The sequence below is a fragment of the Simochromis diagramma genome, unplaced genomic scaffold, assembly GCF_900408965.1.
Source record: "Simochromis diagramma unplaced genomic scaffold, fSimDia1.1 OVJJ01000328.1, whole genome shotgun sequence".
In the NCBI taxonomy this organism is placed as follows: domain Eukaryota; kingdom Metazoa; phylum Chordata; class Actinopteri; order Cichliformes; family Cichlidae; genus Simochromis; species Simochromis diagramma.
Window position 1 is genome coordinate 1 of NW_024386746.1, and position 17,621 is coordinate 17,621.

A 17,621-nucleotide genomic window follows, 5' to 3' on the forward strand; every position below is an offset into this window, starting at 1 on the left:
TGTTTTGTTTGTTTGTTAATTAGTTTGTTTGTTTGCTTGTTTTAATCAATTTTAAATCATGCTTTTTATTTGTTTTTGTTTCTAATGTCTCTGTAAAGCACTTTGAATCACCTTGTTGTTGAATTGTGCTATATAAATAAACTTGCCTTGCCTTGCCTTGCCTAAACTGTATCTTTGGCTAACAGACAGAATGTGCGTCAGTCTGCACATTAACATGTTTTTATGTTTGGTGATATTTTTGAAATTCTTTCAATTTATCTGCCACTTACAAAAGATTCCTGCAATTATAGCATCCTATTCTGTACAACAATATATTGGCAGAGAAAAAACCAAAAGGCACTAAAAAGTGTTGTTTAGGCTTTGAATTGTCATCATACCTGGAGGAGTTTTCCTGAAGACTGCTGAAGAAATTAGAAGAACGCTGGCTAAGACAGTTCAGGCTTTGTTGATCAATAAAGTTGAATGTTGCACGTTAAAATTGTACAAACTGTTTTTTTTTTTCATATACTGTGTTTGTTTAAAGAAAACAATTGACTTAACACTTTTGCACAGTACTGTAATAAGGAAAATGAAGCTGTCTCACATTCATGCAGCTTACAACAAGAGCTGACAGCAGACATAGGAAGTCAGTGAGAGAGATAACGGTATGAACGGCTAATAAACTTGAGATGTTGTGATTGTGTAATGTTTGACAAAAACAGACTAAATGCTGGGCCTGAATTTGGTTACATTACTTTCATTTTCATCAAAGTAACCTTCAGGAAATTTTTGTATTGTTGTTGGCACTCTGATTTTATAAAAATATATGTTTGTTTTATATTTTATTCTAAAATCAACCTTTTTTTAATTCTTACATTTTGGGGGGACAAATTTTATCTGAGACTGATGGTGGAAAAATATACACAGATATGACAATTTTAAATCACCTCTCACCATCAGTAACACAAAATCCGCTTTGACCACTCTTTACTTTCTTGGGATCTGATCACTTCAGGCTGGAGGACGTTTGTGGGAACCCTTAAACCTCCTGACAGATTATATCAGCCCTGTCTTTGACTCCGTTCTTGTGGCTCACAAATCCTGGTGGGACATATGTGGTGTTTTCATTCCACAACCATCTGCAAAGGAAAGAAATCAAGGAAAATATACTGAGTTCTGAGAACATGTCAGACACCACTGATCCAAGATGTGGCTAGAGGCTGTGCTGAGTAACTCTGACACAGTATAGGATCAGTGAAATTTATCACATCATGTTCCTACCAAACAACATCTTTTGTTGGACTTCCTGTATTTTCCTGCTGCTGAGCTCTCTCACTGCTACTGCTATAAAATTGCAAAGCCACGCCCCCTGCTGTTCAAGATCAACTCTGATAACAGCAAAAGATCAAAACTACGCTTCACATAAACATCGTCATGAATTCCCTCTTTTGCTGTTTTGCTTCCTCCATGATAAAAATCAAACTTCCTGCAGAGCTCTCTCTCTCTGTACTTTTTTTTTAAATGACTTCCGACAAGAAAGTCTCATTTCTGCCGTTCAATACAGAAGAAATGTAAACTTTTTAAAATTATGACAAATTGTCTCTAATAAAACCTCTGTTACTTTGCTCTGCTTCACTTCAGCAGCATCAGATAATGTTTATAAGTTGATCCGTGTTTTTTTTTTTTTTTTGGATCTACTGCAGAATATTTTTAACGTTACCTGTTATAAAAAAGCCAGGACAGGGAAATCTCCTTCATGTTTTTCTGTGTTTTATTCTCAGTTACATTAACACAAAAGGCATCTGGTGTGATGCTCACACCTCTTATGGAGTCTCACAAGTGTCAGTACTAATAAATTATCAGAATTATGATATTTCTGAATGTCCGAGGTAAACTTTTCCTGATTCAAATCTAATCTAATCGAAATCGTGGATCAAATCGAATCTGGACCTTGTGAATCGGGATCGAATCGATTCTAGAAATCCGTGACGATACCCAGCCCTAACGTGGAGCACTATGTTCATAGGCTTAGGGGCTTTAAACTAGATTGTCCCAGAGCATGAATGGTTTTTGATGGGACTCGGCGAGGGGGAACAGTGGTACGGGAGTGGGTGGTGGAAAGGCACTGAAACAGAGGGAAAAAAGAGTCAGGTTGGTCCTTGGGGAAAAGACTGAGTTAATCCAAACTGTGAGTCTGAACAGTCTTACTTGGTTGCAGGTGGTGTCATGCGAGAGGGAGGAAGCAGGATGAGGCCCAGGTGAGTGCAGTGAAGTAGTGATCCGTGATTCCAAAACAGAGGAGGGAGGCAGCCAAGTGAGACCGGAGAAAACTGATTAAGAGTTTTTATCAGCTATTTGGAGTACAATGGAGTCCAGCATCCAGGCAAGCGAAGCTATTGCAAGTTTGTAATGCGAGTCAAGAAACAAATGGAAAGACAAGAACACAGTGGTGAGTACCAGAACAATGAGCGCTGCAAGAGACATGAGGCCAAACACTAACGTGGGTTAGTGAAGGCTGGCTGTGGACGCTGGTCTGAAATACAGATTGCTAATTTTTTCTCTTCTCTCGACAGGTGATCCAGGTGTTTGTTTTTTCTTTTTTGTTTGTTTGTTTGCTTTTCGTTTTTTTCTTCTTCCCCCCTTTCTCACTATCTCTTCTCCCCTCTATTTTGTCTTTCTCTCCCTCTCTTTCTTTCTTTGTCCCTGTCCTATCCCCCAATCACGTCTGTCCCATCTATAACAACTGAAAATAAATTAAAATAAATACATTTAAAAAAAAAAAAAAGATGGATGCTGGTTGGATGGATTGAACCGGTCGTCTCGATACAAGAGCACATATTCATCTCCCTGGTCAGCTCTGCTCCACTGTACAGCTATGACGTTGTTGTTTGGAGATTTACATGTCAGAGTGACGTTCTGTCTAGATTTGATTTTTTCCTGATCTGAATGAACAAACAGCACAGACAAGAGAGTTTAAAGTTCTAAGTGCAAACAGAGACCACAGAGTCAAACAGAAGAACTAAATAGCACTGTCTGCAGTTTTACCTTTAATGAATGAGCATAAATAAGTCAGTCTGCTGTTTTAACAGCTGTTATGGACAAATATTAAAATATATTTTCAAGTGCTGCCTCTTCTGTGTCACAGGAGATGAAAACACAAAGTAGAAAGAACTTCCTGTGTCAACTCTACATGTGTAACAATGTTTTTAAAGATTTCTGAGTTCTAATTCAACTTTAACTAGATCACATCAGCCAATAATAATAATAAAAATAAAAATAAAAAAGAAATACAGATGGCTTAATCAGTCTCAGGTGGCACTCTGGGGAGGAGCAGCTAAGGATCCGCCCAAAGGCAGAGAACAGGCACTGTGGAAATTTACTATGATTCACCCAGACCGTGAAACACAGGCTGATCTTTGTCTAACAATTATCCAGAAAATATTCATGAAAATGTCTCAACTCAAATTACAGTATGGTATGTTTTTAATATTACATGGCATCAGAAAGATATGGATGTGTTTCAGCCTTTTTCCTCACTGTTTGTGATACACATTTGGGTGTGACCCTTTTTAAACACCCCTTGGTTCTAATCAGTGATGGATAAAATTAGATAAATATCAAATTAAATGATAAATAGAAATATTCACAGCATGAGTTCCTTACTAAGTTGGTAGTTAAGTAAAAGAAAAAAAGATATCTGTCTGTAAAACAGCAGTGTTTGTCACAGCAGAGCTGTGCTTTCATAAATATGTACTTAAGTAGGATTGCAACATCTGATCAGACATTTGATAAGACTGGTTTCAGACACCTTTTTTCAGCTCTCACCAACAAGTATCACTGAGGCAGGAACAAACTCTCAGCGGTTTAAAAGAGGCTGGTGTGAAATGTGAACTTCCTCTTCATGCACTTCACCCTCGTAGTATATCTCTTTATCTTTGTTGATGAAAATTCTGCTGCAAGCCTTTGGATTTCTTCTCACCAGTCTTTAGAAACAGAGAAGAAAAATATATGCATATACGCAAATGCATTCATTATTGTAATGTCATCAAAGACTGAGCTGTCGTCACCACTGACACTGGAGAGTTTACAAGGACTTGACTGATGTATGAGAAAATTATTTTGAGTAAAGAACAGCTTAATTTGAGTGAACAAAATTAATTGCTGCGTGCAAGTAATGTATTTCATTGTTTGCTATTATACATATACACACACAATAACAGCCCTCTTGCTCAGATCTCTGTTCTGTGATCTGACAGACATCTGCCACCTGCTCTCAGGGAGTCGCTTCGCTCTCAACATCTCTGCTCCCTGCATGTTCCTGTTATAAATGTGCCACAAAACCAACCAATCAGAGAGTTGGATGTAAAACTTCTGATTGGCTGTTTTGGTCTCCAATCAGCTCACTAGCTATTGCGTTACGGAAACACTGTCCAAAATGTAGCCAAACTCATTTTCGGTTAGTATGTTTAATTATTTTATTTTAATATATATATATATATATATATATATATATATATATATATATATATATATAAAAACACCCAGCACGCCCCTGCGGGCGGTTTATCCTTCAAGCTCGGGTCCTCTACCAGAGGCCTGGGAGCTTGAGGGTCCTGCGCAGTATCTTAGCTGTTCCCAGGACTGCGCTCTTCTGGACAGAGATCTCCGATGTTATTCCCGGGATCTGCTGGAGCCACTCGCCTAGCTTGGGAGTCACCGCACCTAGTGCTCTGATTACCACGGGGACCACCGTTACCTTCACCCTCCACATCCTCTCGAGCTCTTCTCTGAGCCCTTGGTATTTCTCCAGCTTCTCGTGTTCCTTCTTCTTGATATTGCTGTCATTCGGAACCGCTACATCGATCACTACGGCCGTCTTCTTCTGTTTGTCTACCACCACTATGTCCAGTTGGTTAGCCACCACCATTTTGTCCGTCTGTATCTGGAAGTCCCACAGGATCTTAGCTCGGTCATTCTCCACCACCCTTGGGGGCATCTCCCATTTTGACCTTGGGACTTCCAGGTTATACTCGGCACAGATGTTCCTGTACACTATGCCGGCCACTTGGTTATGGCGTTCCATGTATGCCTTGCCTGCTAGCATCTTGCACCCTGCTGTTATGTGCTGGATTGTCTCTGGGGCATCTTTACACAGCCTGCACCTGGGGTCTTGCCTGGTGTGATAGACCCCAGCCTCTATGGATCTTGTACTCAGAGCTTGTTCTTGTGCTGCCATGATTAGTGCCTCTGTGCTGTCTTTCAGTCCAGCTTTGTCCAGCCACTGGTAGGATTTCTGGATATCAGCCACCTCCTCTATCTGCCGGTGGTACATACCGTGCAGGGGCCTGTCCTTCCATGATGGTTCCTCGTCTCCCTCCTCTTTCTTGGGTTTCTCCTGCCTGAGGTATTCACTGAGCACTCGGTCAGTTGGGGCCATCTTCCCAATGTATTCTTGGATGTTTGTTGTCTCATCCTGGACTGTGGTGCTGACACTCACCAGTCCCCGGCCCCCTTCCTTCCGCTTAGCGTACAGCCTCAGGGTGCTGGACTTGGGGTGAAACCCTCCATGCATGGTAAGGAGCTTTCTTGTCTTTATGTCAGTGGCTTCTATCTCCTCCTTTGGCCAGCCTATTACCCCAGCAGGGTACCTGATCACGGGTAGGTGTTGATGGCCCGGATCTTGTTCTTACCGTTCAGCTGACTCCTCAGGACTTGCCTGACCCTCTGCAGGTACTTGGTGGTTGCAGCTTTTCTAGTGGCCTCTTCATGGTTCCCATTCGCCTGCAGGATCCCCAGGTACTTGTAACTGTCCTCTATGTCTGCAATGTTGCCTTCTGGTAGTTCAATCCCCTCAGTTCTGACTACCTTCCCTCTCTTTGTTACCATCCGACTACACTTCTCCAGTCCGAACGACATTCCAATGTCATTGCTGTATAGCCTGGTAGTGTGGATCAGTGAATCGATGTCTCGTTCACTCTTGGCTAGGGATGGGTATTGTTTAGATTTTATCCGATACCGGTGTCAAATCGGTACTTTTGAAACGGTGCCACTGCTCAAACGGTGCTCAAACCGGTGCTTAAAGAATGGAGAACATAAAATTGGTCCAAAAACCTCTCATGTTCAGCTGTTTTTTTGTAAAAAGATAACAATGTTAGCCTTTTCTGCAGCTATAGGGCATATATGGTATCACTCTTGGCTGCAAGCAGTGCTTAAACAATGGAAAAAACACAAACTTTATCCAAAAACCTCTCATGTTTAGCTGTTTTCCACTTTTTCTTTGGTCATTTTAGCCTTTTTGGCCAGGGTGAAGGGAGTATCTGCCATCAAACAAGAAGACAGCCGCATGTAACTACGACGGTGTTTGCTAGTTCACCTTACATGCATTAATGTAATAACGTGGTTAGCCTACTCAACGTAAATTACACACGAACAACATTAAGCTACTCACGCAGAGAAGAACGGCTGCTGCTGCCATCATCATCCGTCATCATTTCTGCTACACTGGCAGGGCTAGGGGCCAGGACTCTCCTCTTCGTGTTTTTGGGGGATGTTGCATAACAGGCAACCCACCCGCAGTAGATGTGCACGGTGTGAGGTCTCGCAGCAAGCTATCAAATACGGCGCATTTCTCGGCTTTTAAAAAAAACGCTATGCGTCGCCAGGTGTTTCATCGGATTCGAGGTGTTACCTCCTTTGACAGTATCACAGTATCAGCTTAAAGCACTTGTTGCAGGCTGCTGAGTTTGCATATTTTGCTGTGAAGTACAGCCAGACTTTTGACCGCTTCGCCTTGGGCATTTTTAATCTGTAGCTCTGCTCTAAAAGAACGTACGTACCTGGCCCCGCCTACTATCCTCGGAAACGTAAAATGATTGGCTAGAAGTGTATCACAGCTCAGGAAAAAAAAAGCACCGAAATAAAGCACCGAAATGTGCGCTGCTTTTCGGTCTGGTTACTACCGTTTATGTCAGAACCGGTGCCATGATGGCACCGGACACCGGTACCCATCCCTACTCTTGGCATACAGCTTGATGTCATCCATGTACAGGAGGTGGCTGACAACTGCTCCGTTCTGTAGTCGGTATCCGTAGCCAGTCTTGTTAATGATCTCACTGAGGGGGTTCAGGCCTATGCAGAACAGCAGTGGGGACAGAGCATCTCCTTGGTAGATCCCGCACTTGATGGTGACTTGTGCTATGGGCTTGGAGTTGGCCTCTAGTGTTGTACGCCACATCCCCATTGAGTTCCTGATGAAGGCTCTTAGGGTCCCATTGATCTTGTACAATTCTAGGCATTCCAGTATCCAGCTGTGGGGCATTGAGTCATAGGCCTTCTTGTAATCAATCCAGGCAGTGCACAGGTTGGTCAGTCTGGTCTTGCAGTCTCGGCTGACTGTTCTGTCTACCAGTAGCTGGTGTTTTGCGCCTCTGGTATTCTTGCCAATTCCTTTCTGTGTCCCATTCATTTATTGACCCATGTGCCTGTTCATCTTAGCCGATATGATGCCTGACAGGAGCTTCCTTGTAGTACTGAGGCAGGTTATTGGTCGGTAGTTGGAGGGGACCGGTCCCTTCTTGGGGTCCTTGGGGATCAGGACCGTCCGACCTTTGGTTAGCCATTCCGGGTGTCTCTCGTTAACTAGCAGCTGGTTCATTTGTGCTGCCAGACGCTCGTGGAGTGCAGTCAGCTTCTTTTGCCAGTAGGTGTGAACCATGTCGGGCCCTGGTGCTGTCCAACTCTTCATACTGGAGACCCTTTCTTGGATATCTGCCACTGTGATGGTTACTGGACCCTGTTCAGGGAGGTCGCTGTGGTCTGCCCTCAGATCCACTAACCACTGAGCATTGCCGTTATGGGTTGCGTCCTTCTCCCATATGCTCTTCCAGTATTGCTCCGTCTCCAGCCTTGGTGGTGCTGTTCTCTTATTATTATTGTTCCCTTGCCACTGAGAGTACACCTTTGCTGGTTCTGTGGAGAACAGCTGGTTTATTCTCCTGCCTTCTATCTCTCTGGTGTACCTCCTCAAGCGGCTGGCCAAGGCTGTGAGTCTTTGCTTGGCAGTTTCCAAGGCCTCAGGTATGGACAGCTTGCTGTATTTCTTATGCACCTTCTTTGTCGCACCTTTCTGCAACTCCGTTAGTTGGCTAACCTCCCTCCATGCTACTTTGATCTTGCCCTCTAGCCTCCTTCTCCATGGAGGGTACTGACTGATCACTGCTGCCGTATTGTAGATCAGCTTGTTAGTGTCGGTAATCGTGGTTGTAGGTATTGTCCGTAGTGCTGCATTAACATCATCTAGCAGACCTTCTGAGGGTACTTCATATATATATATATATATATATATATATATATATATATATATATATACATGGTTCAGATTAAAGTGTATTCAGCGTGGAAAGATACTTGATATACTGAGCTACATCACACACTGAGGTTTCTGTGGTTGTTTTACAGCAGAGTGCCAGAAATATCAATCAGAGGATCTAATGTCTTCTAATCTGTGTAACTGTGGTTTAACAGCACGAAGCATCACCTCAGTTTGAGACTGCAGGTGAAACAAATACCAGCAGCCTTCACACGTCTGCAGAGAACTAGAGCTATCAACAACTAACCTTCACTTTAGCTTTTATAACTGTTGTGGATTACAGAACTGGTAACAATACTAATTCATTAATTTCACATGGAACACATTTTGAGCCTCAGCCATGTGGACACAGCAGAGAAACTTCTTCTATTTGGCCATCGGTGAGATGAACTTTACATCACTTAATTATTTTCTTTCTTTGCTATACTAACAGAGTTTGTCAGAGGACTCATCTGTGTTCAGTTCAAGCTCTTCAAAGGTTTTCTGTTTATTGTATCTAGATTAGAAACAAGAACAGCTTTATATTTCAAAATGATACGTTATATTTTCTTTTCTACAGTCTCATATCTGTCTGCATCTTCAGCTGCTGCAGGTCAGTCAATTTTTCTGTAAATAGTGTTATGTAATATCTAGTGAATATTTTAAAATGTGTTATAAACCTAATTCTAATAAATGTGAATGTACTGAACGCATAGCAAATAGCACAGTACTGGATGCATAATTGGATTAAAAGGATAATAAAGCAAAAAAATAGAAATAGAAAAAATATAATAAAAAGAATAGTATCGCCACCTTACAATGCTGTGATTGCAGCCATTCCCCAACTCTCTGGATGGTACTCATGGCCATTGATCAGTGGTCTTTGATCAGTGGGTTTTGGTCAGTGGTTGTTGATCAATGGTCATGAGAATTTGCATAATTATGATTAAGGAACTGATCTCCCAGCCCATTGTTCCTTCAGTGAGCTGGTTTCAGTCATTATGCAAATGTACTGTGTCATGATATGAGTGAACAGTTGTTGTTTAAGGTGCAGTTCATGTGGAAGCCACCGGAGGGTGGTGTGGAGATAATAAAAAAGTGATGGCTAAAACCTAAGACGGTGTCATGTCTGCTCCCTGAAGTAATATCGTAACATACTGTTTATAAGATTTGGGGAAACTTGCAGTCAGCTGAGACTGAAGAAGTCACTTGGATAAACTGAAAATATCTTAAAAGGTTATTTTGTGACCCAAATTCAAATTCAAATTCAAATTCAAATTCAAATTTTATTTGTCACGTACACAGTCATACACAGTACGATATGTAGTGAAATGCTTGGACAACTGCTCGTGACCTAAAGAAAACAAAAAAGGAAAAGGCTATGAATAAGATAGGAAATAAATATGAAAAATTAAAAAGGGTAAATTTAACTAGGAAGGAATAAAATATAAATTAAGGTTAAAAAATGAAATAACTGTACAACACAAATTAGAATGAAGGGTAAATTTAACTGGGAGAATAAGATAAAATATATAAATTAAAGTTGAAAATAAAATAACTGTACAACAAAATACACAATATAGAACTATATAAGAATGTATGAAGAAATATAAATAAATATATACACAATAACAGCAGCGTGATTTAAGTAATGAAGTGAAAACAATGTCCAGAATGTCCAGTGTGTGTGTAAGAACTATATGTGTGGGTCAGTACTGTGTGGTGGTGTGATTGAGAGACCGTATCGCCTGCGGGAAGAAGCTCCTCCTCAGTCTCTCTGTGTTGGTCTTCAGGGAGCGGAATCGCTTTCCTGACCTCAACAGAGAGAACAGTCTGTTGTTGGGATGGCTGAGGTCCTTCACGATCTTCCTGGCCTTGGTCCAGCACCGCCTGCTGTAGATTGAGTGCAGGTCAGGGAGCTCGGAGCGGATGGTGCGCTCAGCTGACCGCACAACCCTCTGTAGAGCTCGTCTGTCCTGCATGGTGCTGTTCCCGAACCAGGTTAAGATGTTTCCCGTCAGGATGCTCTCTATGGTGCAGGAGTAAAAGTTCCTGAGCACCTTGGAGGGCAGTTGGAAGTCTCTCAAGCGTCTGAGGTGGTAGAGACGCTGACGGGCCTTTTTCACCACGGTGTTGATGTGACAGGACCATGACAGGTCCTGCGTGATGTGAACTCCGAGGTATTTGAAGCTGTCCACTCTCTCCACTGGGCACTCGTTGATGACAGGGGTCTGGTAGTTCCTCTCCTGCTTAGTGCTGAAGTCCACTATCAACTCCTTTGTCTTACTGACGTTTAGAAGGAGGTTGTTCCTCTGGCACCAGTTCTCCAGATTCCTAATCTCCTTCAGGTAGGCCGTCTCGTTGTTATCAGAGATCAGCCCCACCACGACGGTGTCGTCAGCAAACTTGATGATGGTGGTGGAGCTGGTAGTGGCCACACAGTCATATGTGTACAAAGAGTACAGCAGGGGGCTCAGAACACACCCTGGGGGGCTCCAGTGCTGAGAGTGGTGGAGGCTGAGACATGTCCGCCCATCCTTACTGCCTGTGGTCTGCCAGTTAGGAAGTTGGAGATCCACTGACACATAGATGAGCTGAGTCCCAGATGCTCCAGCTTGGTGGTGAGTGTGGAGGGAATTATGGTGTTAAATGCAGAGCTGTAGTCTATGAAGAGCATTTTAACATAATTCCCCCTTCTAGTGTCCAAGTGAGTGAGTGATGTGTGGAGGAGATGAGAGATGGCATCGTCTGTGGAACGATTTGGACGGTAAGCGAACTGTAGTGGGTCCAGTGTGTCTGGTAGTGAAGAAATGATGAAGTCTCTGACCAGGCGTTCAAAGCACTTCATCACTACTGAGGTGAGGGCTACAGGGCGATAGTCATTGAGAGAAGCAGGGTGGGGTTTCTTCGGGACAGGAACAATGATGGACTCTTTGACCCAGAAAGGGTAGTCTGGGGAAAAGGAGGATGCATTTGTCGGCCACGGTTGTCGGACCCTGTGCGTACTTGTAAGCATGGCAATGGCGGAGGAGCGCGGCTAAAAAACTTATTACTTTTTCTGGGTCACAAAATAAACTTTTAAGATATTTTCAGACGAGAATGTAGCTGTGTAAAGTTCAAGTATCTGCTCGATTTATCAAGACATCACATATTTGCAAAAATGATCAGACGTTTTCGGAGACGTCCATTTTTTTCATGCTTTGTGGCAGCTTTTGAACATCTGTGACATCTATTAATGTCAAATCTAGCCTTTATTTAACAACATAAGCAAACTCTGTTACAATGATTGCACAGCCATTAAGGATCAAATCAGTTTCTGAAAAATGTTCTGTTTTTTCTCCCTCTGCTTGCTTCTTACTGTCTTTGAGGCTCGGGCCCAACACTCCTGCTGTTGGACAGAAAGACATCAACTCAGTGGTAAGTATTTTGGTTTTCTGCCTGTTTTACTTATTGTTTTATTTGTGCTTTGGTTTGGGGAAGTTGTTTCTTCACTGATCTTTTCCTGTCTTCTGTTATTAGACTTGAGATATAACTGCACTGTGCTGTTGCTGTTGACTCCAGTTAATTCTACAAGACATGCTGTGTAAGTAAACAAACAACAACAGTTTGGTCTGCATTTCTTGCAAGACCACATCCCCCAAACTTAGTTTAGAGGGTCTACACTGTATATAGTGAAGTCTGCAAGTTTTCTAACAGCAAAATTTGTTTTGTGCCCAAATCATTTTGCACATCATTAGAATGAAAGTTATTGGCCATGTTTCCATAGCCCTTTTTAAAATGATGCTTTCATGACATTATTGTGTGTTGGGTGGTGGTCACGGCTATCCAGACTGACAATTGGGACATTGAATGTCACCTCTCCGGTGGGGAGGGAGCTTGAGATTGTGTAAATTGGAGTCTGTTGTATACCAAATGCAGAAAAAAATGTTTTAAGAAAGCAATTAAGTTCATGTTCCAAAAAATATGATTGTTTGCTTGGAGGACAACAGGAGAGATGAGTCCTCTGTCACAGATGGTGTGGTCAGTGAAGATGGTCGCCTGCAGGTTCAAGCTCATTCCATCTCCAACCCACATCCACTGCCACTGTACTTAAGGGAAGTTAAAGACTTTCTTCTGCACTTGCATTTGGATCACCTCGATCCATGATAGTCATTCAGGCAGTAATGCCTGGACTGGAAACAAGCCATCCTTAAAATAATACAACATTCCAGCTCCTGTGTTGGAATGAAAAACAAATGTGTTGTTTAAATTAAAGACTGCACTTGTGACAGAACAACAAATATTTTATTTTGATTATATAAGTAATGTAAGTACAAAACAAAGTTGTGGTAGGCCTAAACTTATTTTCTGAATAATTACATCTGAGACTTTGTTTCATTGTGAGATTATAACAGTGATGGCAATATAATTGTTTGTTGTTTAACAGAACAGTGTCCAGTATGTTGGCTGTTATACTTTGTTGTGTTTGAAAATAAAAGTTGGGCTGATTTTAACATCATTACAAAAAGTGTTGGTAATTATTTTTAATCATATTCAGGTTACCACAAATTGTTTTTTCATTTAGTTGAACTTGAAATGTTTGTCAGCAAGTAAACAATTAGTATTGTACAGTCAGAAATATCAAGTTATTCTTAATACTGCAGACTTGCAATGTATAAGTTGTCCTAACAGTCATCTTAAGTAAGCATTACTTAGTTTTTTTGAGGCAACGAGTTTCCTTTTTTTTTTTTTGAGTTCTGGGAACTAACAAGGTTGTACAGTGTACTCAAAATGAGTAAGTTGCCCTAACTTGGTCATCTTAAGTAAACTTGATCCAATTTTTTTGAGTTCTGGGAACAAATGAGCTTGTACAGAGTACTCAAAATAAATAAGTTGTCCTAATTTAGTCATTTTTAGCTAAGCTTTACTCAATGTTTTTGAGGCAACGAGTTTCCTCAATTTTTTTGAGTTCTGGGAACTAATTAGATTTTACAGTGCATGCACAGCCCAAAGCCAATTGCAAATCTCTAGCATTAGAAGCCAAGAAATGTGTATCATATAGGTGTTATTTTGGTCCTTTACACGTCAGACATAGTTTCGATAAAAACAACTTCTTCTTCTTCTAATTGTCTCTTTATGTCTGTCTCCACGTTGGGTGAGTGCTGAGTAATTGCATATGAGAGCATGAGAGTGGGAATGGATGTTTGTATCTGTGTGTGCCTGTGTTTTTGTGTCTATATGTCAGGTTTGGTATCAGACGCCACCTCTCGATGGACATCTCAGGCCCTCCATGGTATGGAGGCCTATCTCCCCCCACCACTCTCCTGCCAGTGGCAGACGTCCTCAGACATCGGTGCGTTGGTGGTTCTTTGTGTCCGGGGATGGGCGTCCAGGTATACACCGGCTCACTCCTGGTGGCTGCTTGTCGCGGCCTGGAGCCAGGGGCTCGCTCAGGCTCCTTCAGGGGTGGGGTGCCCTCGGCCTCTCTGCCTGGGGCTCGGTCACTCTGGCACAGCTGGCTGCCGGCGGAGCTCATGGGCACGTCACTGCAACCCCCCCTGGCCTCTGCTCCGCAGCTGCTGTGTGACCCCTCATCTGGGACTCTCCTCAGCTCTTTCTGGGATAGTGGCGCGGCTGCCCCTCTGTTGGTCTTCCTTGGTCTCTTGTGTTCTGAGGGCCTCTGGATGTCTGGACCCTTGATCTCCTCCATACCTGCTTCATGCCCTGGTGGACGGGGATGTGGCCCCCCCACACCCTCTAACAGATCATTACATGAAGGAACCTTTTAAAAACAAGCGCGTTCATGCTCACAGGTGTACACACGGGTGCTCACACACACAAACTACACCCTTTTTGGCTCCTACCTCAAAGCACACTGTGCGCTGTCGATCCTACATGCTGCACAACAATATTCAATATTTAGTATTTACTGTTATATTCACATAGATCATTGCGATGATGTTGTTTATTATATTGCTGTCTTTTTTTTTGCTTGTTTTCTCTTTTTTCTTTCTCAACAGGTGACCCAGGTGATTGATATATGTATTTTTTGTCTGTTTGTTTTGTTGGTTTTTGTTTTTTGCCCTTTATCACTGTTCCGCTTCCCCGCTGTTTTTCTTTCCCACTTTCTTTCTCCCCTTTCTTTTCCCCAGTGAAGTCTGTCCCATATTTAGCAAGTGAAAATAAAATAAAATAAACAATAAAAGGTGAATCAAATAGACCAATACGGCAAGGCTGGGATGGTCTGTTGGGCATCTTTCTTTGCCTTTAGACAATAATTCTGATGGCAAAAGAACCAAACGGGACAGGCAAAAAAAAAGAAAAAAAATTTCTTCTGGCCTGAGTTGATGTGTGTGAAGCGGAACAGTGATATGTGTTACATAGTTCCGTTTTTTTCTCCCTGTACTGGTTTCCTGTATTTTATTAATATGCCTCTTCAGCTCTGCACTAAACTTCCTGTTTTTTAAACTTCCACTAACTTAAGCCTCTGTTGCTAAGGCGACATGTCACCCTCTGACCTAGTGTGTGTGTGTGTGTGTGTATATATATATATATATATATATATATATATTGCAATGTGGATTTGACACGCAAAAAAGTACCGACACAGTTTTTCTGTTGTAACGTCTTGAGGCATTCCCAGAATAGCGTTTTGTGTAAACAACACTGGTTTGTACCAACATGTCAGTATCAGTTTTTGATCAAATGTACACAGTTTGATACAATTTTGGGGTCAGTCCAGATATTTAATGATTTCATCTCATAGTGTTGTTGAACATGTTAAACATCCTGTGGCCATCATGTTTTATGTGCATGCTTCACAATGATCCAAACAGATTTTTAGGTAGGGAGTTATTTTAGAAAGAAGCTTTACGTAAGCTGCACATTTGCATGTTTCAGATTAAAGTGTTTTCAGCATGGGGAAATGCTTGATGTACTGAGCTACAGCAAACACTGAGGTTTCTGTGGTTATTTTGGAGCAAAGTGCCAGAAATATCAATCAGAGGATTTTAATGTGTCTTAATCTAGGGGTGGCTGTAGCTCAGGTGGCAGAGCAGGTCAGCCACTAATCAGAAGATCGGTGGTTCGATCCCAGGCTGCCTCCTGGCTGCATGCCAAATATCCTTGGGCAAGATACTAACCCCGTGTTTGCCTACTGGTGGTGGTCAGAGGCGTGGCGCCAGTGTCCGGCAGCCTCGCCTCTGTCAGTGCGCCCCAGGGCAGCTGTGGCTACAATGTAGCTTGCCATCGCCAGTGTGTGAATGTGTGTGTGAATGGGTGAATGACTGAATGTAGTGTGAAGCGCTTTGGGGTCCTTAGGGACTAGAAAAGCGCTATACAAATGCAGGCCATTTACCATTAATCTGTGTAACTGTGGTTTAACAGCAACATCACATCAGTTTGAGACTGCAGCCTTTAGACATCTGCAGAGACCTGCAGCTATTAAGTAACCTTCACTTTAGCTTTCTAACTGTTGTGGATTGCAGAACTGGTTAGAATAACTAATTCATTTTATTCCATCTGCATCAGCATGAAATAAAACTTCAAATATTGGCTTCATTTGTCATGGTCATGCATATTACAAAACTTTAAAAAAGTAACATACTGTACAGATAAGTCGTCCATGTAAAAGTTGAGGAAACAGTTTATTTGAACACAATCCTTCATTTCATCTAGATTTAGGTGTTCAACTCACTCTAATGCTGCACATATATATTTCTCTAAATTAATTTAGATGCCAAACGAAACTTCTGTTATAATTTGCTTTGTGTTTGTTTAGATAAAGGATCACATGACACTGCACAGTGTTGCTGTTCTACATGCACAAGTCTAAAATGATTATATCTTACTTTTAAACAAACCAATCCACAAAGTTGGTAAAGAGTCTTAAAGACACTAGGAAGGAGGAGGAGGAGTTTCAAGGGGAAGAACACAGTGTGAAGTGTTTGGGTAGACCCCAGACTGAACTTTTCTGTCACTGATGACTAATTTTACACAGAACACATTTTGAGTCTCAGCCATGTGGACACAACAGAGAAACTTCTTCTATTTGGCCATCGGTGAGATGAACTTTATATCATTTAATTATTTTCTCTCTTTGCTATATTAACAGAGTTTGATAGAGGACTCCGGCAATCAGTGTTCAGTTCCTTAAAGGTTTTCTGTTATTTATTGTATCCAAATTAGAAACAAGAACAGTTCATTATTTCAGCATAATAAGTTATATTTTCTTTTCTACAGTCTCGTATCTGTTTGCATCTTCAGTGTCTGCAGGTCAGTCAATTTTTCTGTGAATAATAATATATATTTAAAATAAACTGTGCATAAGTGAAAGCACCAGACTGACAAATGTTCTACAACCACCACGTAAAAAGGTTTTGTTACATTACATCAATTGTTTTCTTCTCTGTTTTGTTCTTTTGATACATGTTCATGTATTTTTTATTAGATTAATTCAATTTTTATTTATCATTTTTTATTACTTTTTTTTAATAATTAAATTATTTTTTAAAAAAATATAAAACCCACAGATCTAGTGAATATTTTAAAATGTGTTTTGGAAGCTACATATTAACCTAATTCTACTGCAATACAATTTTACACCTAGATTTTGTAGAAAGTATAGCACATAGCACAGTACTTGATGCATAACTAAGCTAAAAAGGACAACAAAACAAAACAAAAATAATAAATAATTAAAAAAAAAAAGAAATTGAAATTATTATTAAATTAATTTATTGTTTCTAAAATCTCATAAAACTCAAAACTCATAGAAAATATCATCTTATAGGGATTTAAGTTGCTGAAGGTTTTTTTTTTTTTTTATTGAACACATATGGCAGAAATGTTAAAATCGTTATCGTTAAAACGCTGTTACCATTACTAACAAGAAAATGCGGTGCGGTCGCGTTACTAATTTTCAACAAGTAGACAGTTAAAGCTGTGTTCAGCATATCGCATCTTATATCAGTTGCATGGAAGTAGCTGTAAGTAATCTGGGCGCTACAGCTTTAAGCAGCTGCGCGCGCTCCCACGGACGGCAATCACTTTCTGCCCAACGATCACTTTTTGGCACAACACCTGGAGCTAGGGGGGCAAAACAATTGTATGAGTGCTGCTGTTTGACTGAGGAAGAGTAAAGTAGTCATGGTAAGCCAATCACATGACCACTTCAAGTGACAAAGCATCAAGGTGATATACAGGGAGTGCAGAATTATTAGGCAAGTTGTATTTTTGAGGAATAATTTTATTATTGAACAACAACCATGTTCTCAATGAACCCAAAAAAACTCATTAATATCAAAGCTGAATGTTT

At 41.2% G+C, this 17,621-nt stretch overlaps 1 long non-coding RNA gene across 1 annotated transcript; it reads right to left on the reverse strand.

Moving 5' to 3' along the window:
* Nucleotides 1-8,594: 8,594 nt before the first annotated feature.
* Nucleotides 8,595-16,310, reverse strand: LOC120724824. The gene is made up of 3 exons (XR_005694013.1): nt 16,201-16,310; nt 10,157-10,159; nt 8,595-8,605 (listed from the first exon to the last, which is right to left on the reverse strand). It is a non-coding gene; the product is annotated as an uncharacterized LOC120724824 (long non-coding RNA).
* Nucleotides 16,311-17,621: the final 1,311 nt, after the last annotated feature.